Genomic DNA, 8,932 nt, shown 5'->3' with positions numbered 1-8,932 from the left:
TCAATGACATCCAATGTCCATAGTCAGGAAACCATGACTATCTGTTGATCAACGAGCTAGTCAACTAGAGGCTTACTAGGGACATGTTGGTGTCTGTTATTCACACATGTATTACGATTTCCGGATAACACAATTATAGCATGAATAAAGACAATTATCATGAACAAGGAAATATAATAATTATGCTTTTATTATTGCCTCTAGGGCATATTTCCAACAGTTACCAGTAACGCCCAACCTTAAATGTACCTTAAACCCTGCATCACTGAGGGAAGGAGAGGGCCGGCGAACTCTATATAAGCCACCCCCCTCCTCAGTATGAAGGGTTCGCACCCTTGTTATTCACACATGCATAATTCAATCGACCGCCTCCGGGCACCGAGACGTAGGGCTGTTACTTCCTCCGCGAAGGGCCTGAACTCGTACATCCTGGTGTATTTACAACTTCTCCATAGCTGAGATCTAGCCTCTCCATACACACCCCCTACATCACTGTCAGAGTTAGAACCACGACAGTTGGCACCCACCGTGGGGCAGGAATCTTAGCGCCTAGTTGGAGAAGTTGCGATCTTTTCCAATCCCTTTGATCATGGTTTCTCGCGGAGTTTTGGTGGAGGGCCACGAGATCCGTCTCGATGCGCTCACGTTCATCGCCGACGACTCCGCCTGGCTTCAGGAGGCACCACTCGACATCGACGCGCTCCCCGTCCACGGTGCGACGCACTTCCGCGCATGCATTCGTGGCGTCCTCCTGCGGCAGCCGTCGACCCAGTATCAGTCGGCCCCCGTGTCGTCTCCCCGCCCTGTCTCCCACCGGCGCAAGCGCTCCGGCCGGTCGAGACTTCGGAGGTGGGTGAGGCATGCCGTGGCCCGCCAGTCGGCAGCCCCGCAAGTCGCGACAATCGAGCCCGACGAATCCCTCTACGGCCTGTTCGACCTGTCGACTGGCTCCGCGGGGACCGCATCCGAGTGCGACAGCAGCGACCCGACGGCTGAGGTTCTGGCGGTCGATGGAACACACAGTCCTCCCGGTTTCCCTCGCACCGATGGAGGCGCGGGTGGAGGCGACCCGTCGCATCCTCACGATGAATATCTCCCCGAACCTCTCACGTCAGTGCAATGAGAGGAGCTTCGCCGCCGGAACATGGATGCACTCCACACTCCTATCGTCGGAGAAACCCCCGAGGCCCGGGCCTTGGAGGACGCGCGCTTGGCTAACTTGGCCAAGCGCACTCGACTGGAGAATCTCCAGCGAATACTCGACGAGCAAGCGTGTCAGCGGGCTCCCGAGTCCAGTCGACGTCAGCTCTTCCCGCCTACGCAGGTATATCGAACCCCAGTTCAGAATTTGGCAGCCGCGGCCCATATAGCGGAATTGATTCAGCCCTCCCAGTCGGAGGCTGGCAGGGGCTTGTTGCAAATCAGAGCGTTGCTCCGGGCGGCGGGAAACCAGAATTCCGCCGTTTCTCAGTCGCGGAATAGGATCCACAGTCGATCCGTTGCAACAGATACAGTCCAGTCGGCTCACAGCCTGAGATCGCCCCCGAGGCGTGAGGGACGTGGTGACCGGCATGATCAGCACAGGAGGAATGGGCAGTATGATCACCGATTCGATCGTGATGATCGATGTCGAGTGCCAACCCCTCCCCCGAGGAGTGGGTCATATGCGCCTCGACGGCAAGATGACAGACGCCCTCATAGTGTTGGGCAGAGGATTCCAGTCGACCCCAGGGACCCAGGTTTTGATGCGAGATCCATCCTCGTTCAAGGTTTGGTTGACAAGAACAGAGCTCATCGAGAAGGCCACAACAGAGATGCGCCTGCCAGCAACAGAGTACATGCTTCAGGGCCAGAGTGTTTCAGTCGAGCCATCAGGGCCGCAGTGATTCCTCCCAACTTCCAGTTGGCGACCGGAGTCAGCAAGTTCACCGGTGAGTCTAAGCCTGACACTTGGCTCGAAGACTACCGAGTGGCTGTCCAGATTGGTGGCGGCAATGATGAGGTGGCTATGAAGCATTTGCCTCTCCTGTTAGAGGGCTCAGCCAGAGCGTGGCTGAATCAGTTAGCACCCAGCAGCATCTACACTTGGGAGGATCTCTCTCGAGTGTTTGTCACAACCTTTGAAGGAACATGCAAGCGACCGGCAGGCCTTACAGAATTGCGGTCCTGCGTGCAGAAACCGAGTGAAACTCTGAGGGATTACATCCAGAGGTGGATCACTTTGCATCACACGGTTGAGAATGTACCAGATCACCAACCAGTTTGTGCCTTTAAAGAAGGCGTCAAGAACAGAGAGTTGAACCTGAAGTTCGGTCGGACCGGAGAAATGTCTCTGAATCGGATGATGGAAATTTCCACCAAATACGCTAACGGAGAAGATGAAGATCGACTCCGGAGTGGCAAGCAGAAAGCAGTCGCCCAGGAAACCGGAGGCAATTCCAGTCGGAAGAAGAAGCGGAAGGCCGAGCCAGCCGCTCCTGGGGAGGCCCTGGCCATGACCCAGGGAAAATTCAGGGGAAAACCCAAGGGGCCCTGGAACCCCAAGAAAGTCAAGGATCAAGATGGAAATGATGTTTTGGATCTGCCATGTCACATCCACACCAAGAAAGATGAAGAGGGTAATTTTATTTACCCAAAGCATACTACTCGACAGTGCCGGCTCCTAATCCAGCAGTTTCAAGGCAAACAGTCCAAGGACAAGGAAAAAGAGTCGGACAGAGTTGAGGACAAGCAAGACAGTGACGATGGGTACCCCCAAGTCAATTCCACCCTGATGATTTTTTGCTGATGTCGAAAGCAAAAGTCGACTGAAAGTCATTAACCGTGAAGTGAATATGGTTGCCCCGGCAACACCTAGCTACCTGAAGTGGTCTCAGACTGCCATCACGTTCGACCAGTCCGATCACCCTGCGCACATTGCCACCCCTAGGAGGCAAGCTCTGGTGGTCGATCCAATTGTCGAAGGCACTCGACTGACCAAAGTTCTGATGGATGGTGGCAGCGGCCTGAACATACTGTATGCAGAAACGTTGAAAGGGATGGGCATTCCGATGTCCAGGCTTAGTGCCAGCAACATGAGTTTCCATGGAGTCATTCCTGGAAAGAAAGCTGAGTCACTCGGCCAGATTGCTCTCGATGTGGTTTTCGGTGATTCAAAGAATTACCGCAAGGAAAAGTTGACATTTGAGGTTGTGGACTTCCAAAGTGCTTATCATGCTATTCTAGGCCGGCCAGCTTATGCACGCTTCATGGCTCGACCGTGCTATGTGTATCTCAAGTTGAAGATGCCCGGCCCCAAAGGCGTGATCACCGTTACAGGCAATCGGAAGAAAGCAGAGGAGTGTTTTCAGAAAGGATCAAAGATCGCTGATGCTCAGATGTCAGTAGTCGAACTGCAAGAGTACCAGAAGACTGCTGATCCGAGTGAATTGCTGCGAGCCAAGAAGCCAGCTTCAGAATCAGCTTTTCAGTCGTCCAGTGAAACTAAGCCAGTTCACATTCACCCGACCGCCCCAATGCCGCCCCGACTCACATCTCAACGACGCTCGACTCCAAATAGGAAGAAGCGCTCATCCAGTTCCTCCGTGAGAACTGGGACATCTTCGCATGGAAGCCTTCTGACATGCCTGGAGTCCCCAGGGGGCTGGCTGAGCACTGTCTATGAGTCGACCCGAAGTTCAAGCCTGTGAAAGAACATCTTCGACGGTCCGCCGTCCAGAAGAGGAAAGCTATTGGCGAGGAGGTGGCTCGGCTCTTAGCAGCGGAGTTCATCCGAGAGATTTACCACTCCGAGTGGCTCGCCAATGTTGTCATGGTCCCCAAGAAGGACAAGTCACTTCGCATGTGCATTGACTTTAAACACATCAATCGGGCCTGCCCGAAAGATCATTTCCCTCTCCCCCGCATCGACCAGGTAGTTGACTCGACCGCGGGGTGTGAGTGTTTGTCTTTTCTAGATGCTTATTCAGGGTACCATCAGATCCGTCTGTATGGACCGGACGAAATCAAAACGGCTTTCATCACCCCATTCGGGTGCTTCTGTTATGTCACCATGCCCTTCGGCCTCAAGAATGCTGGAGCCACGTTCATGAGGATGATTCAGAAGTGTTTGCTCACTCAGATCAGTCGGAACGTAGAAGCATACATGGATGATATTGTGGTTAAGTCACGGAAAGGTTCCGACCTACTGACTGACCTTGCCGAAACCTTTGCTAACCTCAGGGGATACGATATCAAGCTCAATCCATCAAAGTGCACATTCGGAGTTCCAGGTGGAAAGTTACTCGGTTTTCTCGTTTCTGAACGAGGAATCGACGCCAATCCCGAGAAAGTTGGCACCATACTCCGGATGAAGCGCCCTGTGCGTGTACACGATGTCCAGAAGCTTACAGGTTGCTTGGCCGCTCTAAGTCGATTCATTTCTCGTCTCGGTGAAAAGGCGTTGCCTCTTTACCGACTGATGAAGAAGTCTGACAAGTTCGAGTGGACTCCAGAAGCTGACACAGCGTTTGCAGAGCTCAAAGCTCTGCTCTCCACCCAGCCGGTGCTTGCTGCCCCAATCAGTAAAGAGCCTCTGCTGCTGTACATTGCGGCCATGGGACAAGTTGTCAGTACAGTACTTACGGTCGAGCGGGAAGAAGAAGGAAAGGCCTTCAGAGTTCAGCGCCCAGTATATTATGTGTCTGAAGTTTTGACCCCTTCGAAGCAAAGATATCCCCATTACCAGAAGCTTGTATATGGGATCTACATGACCACGAAGAAGGTTGCACACTACTTCTCTGACCATTCCATTACAGTCGTCAGCGACGCTCCACTGTCAGAGATCTTGCATAACAGAGATGCAACTGGTCGAGTGGCGAAGTGGGCGATTGAACTCCTTCCCCTAGATATCAAGTTTGAAGCAAAGAAGGCTATCAAGTCCCAAGCAATTGCAGATTTCGTCGCCGAATGGATTGAACAGCAGCTTCCGACTCAAGTTCACTCGGAGCACTGGACCATGTTCTTCGATGGATCTAAGATGTTGAATGGTTCTGGTGCTGGGGTAGTCTTGGTCTCCCCCCGAGGAGATAAGCTCAGATATGTTCTCCAGATCCACTTCGATTCCTCCAATAATGAAGCAGAATATGAAGCACTCTTGTATGGCATGCGCATGGCCATTTCACTCGGCGTCCGGCGCCTCATGGTCTATGGCGACTCAGATTTGGTGGTTAATCAGGTGATGAAGGAGTGGGACGTCAGAAGCCCAGCTATGACTGGCTACTGCAACGTAGTAATAAAGCTAGAAAAGAAATTCGAGGGGCTAGAGCTTCATCACATCCCCCGACTGAAAAATCAAGCAGCTGATGATCTGGCAAAGATAGGCTCCAAGAGAGAAGCCATTCCCAGCAATGTGTTTTTGGAGCACATCCGCTCGCCGTCAGTCCAGGAGGATCCTTTTACAGAAGAAGCCCCGCAACCGAAAAGTGCCACAGATCCGACTGAAGTCGAAATTCCTGCTGTGGTCGACCTAGTCATGGAGGTCTTGGCAATCACTCCCGACTGGACGGTACCATACATCGCGTATATCTTGAGGAAAGAACTCCCGAAGGATGAGGAAGAGGCTCGACAGATCGTCCGCCGATCCAAGGCCTTCACAGTCATAAAGGGACAGTTGTATAGGGAAAGCGCGACTGGAATCGGTCAGAAGTGCATTACACCAGAAGAGGGTCAGATAATCCTTGATGATATCCACTCGAGGACCTATGGTCACCATGCGTCCTCTCAGACCATTGTGGCTAAAGCATACCGAGCGGGATTTTACTAGCCAAGAGCAAATGAGATGGCCAAAGAGATAGTCGACAAGTGTGGAGGCTGCCAGTTCTACTCCAACATGTCACACAAGCCTGCATCAGCCCTGAAGACCATTCCACTCGTCTGGCCCTTTGCTGTCTGGGGACTGGACATGGTTGGTCCACTAAGAACAGGCAGGAGCGGATTCACGCATGTGCTTGTGGCAGTCGACAAGTTCACCAAATGGATTGAAGCCAAGCCTATCAAAAATCTTGATGCCAGCACTGCTATCGGTTTCATCAGAGAGTTGATATTCAGGTATGGGGTCCCGCATAGCATCATCACTGACAATGGGTCAAACTTCGATTCAGACAAGTTCAGAGCTTTTTGCGCCTCTCAAGGCACACGAGTCGACTACGCGTCGGTCGCGCATCCTCAGTCGAATGGACAAGCTGAAAGAGCAAATGGTCTGATTCTCAAAGGACTGAAGCCTCGACTGATGCGTGATCTCAAGCACGCAGCAGGCGCTTGGGTCGACGAACTTCCGTTAGTTTTGTGGGGGCTGAGGACCACCCCGAACCGGTCGACCGGAAGAACGCCATTCTTTCTGGTTTACGGAGCCGAAGCCGTCCTGCCGAGTGATCTACTTCACAACGCCCCCAGAGTCGAGCTTTATAACGAAGACGAAGCAGAGCAAGCCCGGCAAGACGCAGTCGACCTCCTAGAGGAGGAGAGGGAAATTGCTATGATCAGATCGACCATCTATCAGCAAGACTTGCGTTGATTCCATGCCAGAAATGTGAAGAGCCGAGCCTTCCAGGAAGGAGATTTGGTCCTCCGAGTGGATCAACAGAAACCACACAAACTTGCTCCTACTTGGGAAGGCCCCTTCATCGTCACCAGAGTCCTCCACAGTGGAGCGTATCACCTCTACAATGTTGATCGCCAGATGAAGGAGATTTGGTCCTCCGAGTGGATCAACAGAAACCACACAAACTTGCTCCTACTTGGGAAGGCCCCTTCATCGTCACCAGAGTCCTCCACAGTGGAGCGTATCACCTCTACAATGTTGATCGCCAGATCGACGAGCCACGAGCTTGGAATGCGGAACTGCTCCGCCCCTTTTACACTTGAGTTCTCCCTTAGACGAGATGTAATAAGAAAAAATTTCTGCAGCTTATTTTTACCAAAGACAAGAGTGTTCCAATAAATGCTGTCACTCTTGTTTGCATATGAAATCCCCCAGTGGGTGACTTAGCTGCGAATCCGTTTTGCCTAAGTTTGAAAAAATCCTACCGAGTGGAGAGCAATCCTCCCACTCGGGGGCTTAGCTGCAGTCCAGTACTCGCCTAAGTTCTCCCACTTAGAGACTTAGCTGCAGTGAGGCACTTGCCTAAGTTTGAAAAAATCCTACCGAGTGGAGAGCAAACCTCCCACTCGGGGGCTTAGCTGCAGCCTAGTGCTCTCCTAACTGTTTAAAAATCCTACCGAGTGGAGAGCAAACCTCCCACCCGGGGGCTTAGCTGCAGCCCAGCGCTCGCCTAAGTGTTTAAAAATCCTACCAAGTGGAGAGGAAACCTCTCACTCAGAGGCTTAGCTGCAGCCCAGTGCTCGCCTAAGTGTTTGAAAATCCTACCGAGTGGAGAGCAATCCTCCCACTCGGGATCTTAGCTGCAGCCCAGCGCTCGCCTAAGTGTTTGAAAATCCTACCGAGTGGAGAGCAAACCTCTCACTCGGAGGCTTAGCTGCAGCCCAGTGCCTGCCTAAGTTGCTCGCCTAAGTGTTTAAAAATCCTACCGAGTGGAGAGCAAACCTCCCACTCGGGGGCTTAGCTGCAGCCCAGCGCTCGCCTAAGTGTTTAAAAATCCTACCGAGTGGAGAGCAGACCTCCCACTCGGAGGCTTAGCTGCAGCCCAGTGCTCGCCTAAGTACAGGACACAACCCAATCCGCAAGGACGACGAGGCGCAAGTCGACTGCTGCCTTCTCCTTCGGAGTTGCGCCGCAAATACAAGGTTATTCCGAGTGAAGATCAAGTTCCACTCGACGAATCAAATCATGAACATATTCAACGAGAAATCAAGATCAGATAAAGCCTAAAAGGTCCCAGACCTCAGATCAAAGTACTCGAGTCCTCGGCTCGGCGGAGTTTAACGGTTACAAATCCGCTCGGCATTCCGAGGCAAATTTAAAGTGAAGTATAAAAGTTTTTAATTCCTCAGGAGGAGGACTGGAAGGGACGACGAACTCGTCCAAGTCGATCCTGTCTGCAATACGAGTGGCAGCAGCAATGAAAGCCTCCATGAAGTCTTGAAAGTTGTGCTTCCTGGTATTGGCAACTTGGATGGCGGCCAGCTTTTCTTCTCGTGCCTCCTTGCAATGGACGCGGACCAGAGACAGAGCGACATCATCACCACATCTAGCAGAAGATTTCTTCCGTTCCGCCACTCGACCTGGGACTTCATTAAGTCGAGCCATCAGGGACTCGAGGTCGTTATGAAGCGTCGTCCCAGGCCAGAGTGATGTGTCGATCCGCGACATCGCAACCTTCAGTCGAGCAAGATAGTCAACCACGCTGGCAATACGAGACTCTAGACGGAGCACGTTCATTGCAGCCTCGTCCTTCACAAGGGAGTTAGCAGGGTCCAAGCCTGGCTCCACTCGACTGGTCTCCTCTTCAAAGTTCTGACAGAATTCTGCAAACACGATTCAAGAATAAGACAGTGACCCTACACAGACTTGGTATCTGCAAGACAGTCGGGGCAGAGTAATTACCTTCGAGCACGACGAACAGTTTCATGGCGAGTCCACCGAGATAAGCCTCCAGATCGTTCCTCTTCCCCGCCAGCTCACCTGCCTTGTCGTGCAGAGCCACATTGTCGTTCTTCAGTTGGCTGACCTCTTGATTGGCTACCTCGAGAGCAGCTTCCAGTCTGGAGTTCTCCTGCTCAAGAGCTCCGACCGAGGCCATTTTCTCTTCAGCAAGCCTCGTTTTGTCCAAGACCTCCTTCTGTGCCTCTACAAGATCTTGATCCTTCTTCTTCAGAGCTTCCTCCAGTTTATCTGCGGCGCATCGAGTGCAATCAACATCAAGAATGGACAAGAAAGAAAAGCCACTCGTCAAGAATGGAGAACCTCACCAGCCATACCTTTTGCTTCTTCTTG

The sequence above is a fragment of the Triticum urartu genome, chromosome 2 (genome assembly GCF_003073215.2).
Source record: "Triticum urartu cultivar G1812 chromosome 2, Tu2.1, whole genome shotgun sequence".
NCBI lineage: Eukaryota > Viridiplantae > Streptophyta > Magnoliopsida > Poales > Poaceae > Triticum > Triticum urartu.
The sequence above is the reverse complement of the archived record's forward strand: the minus strand, read 5'-3'. Positions refer to the sequence as shown.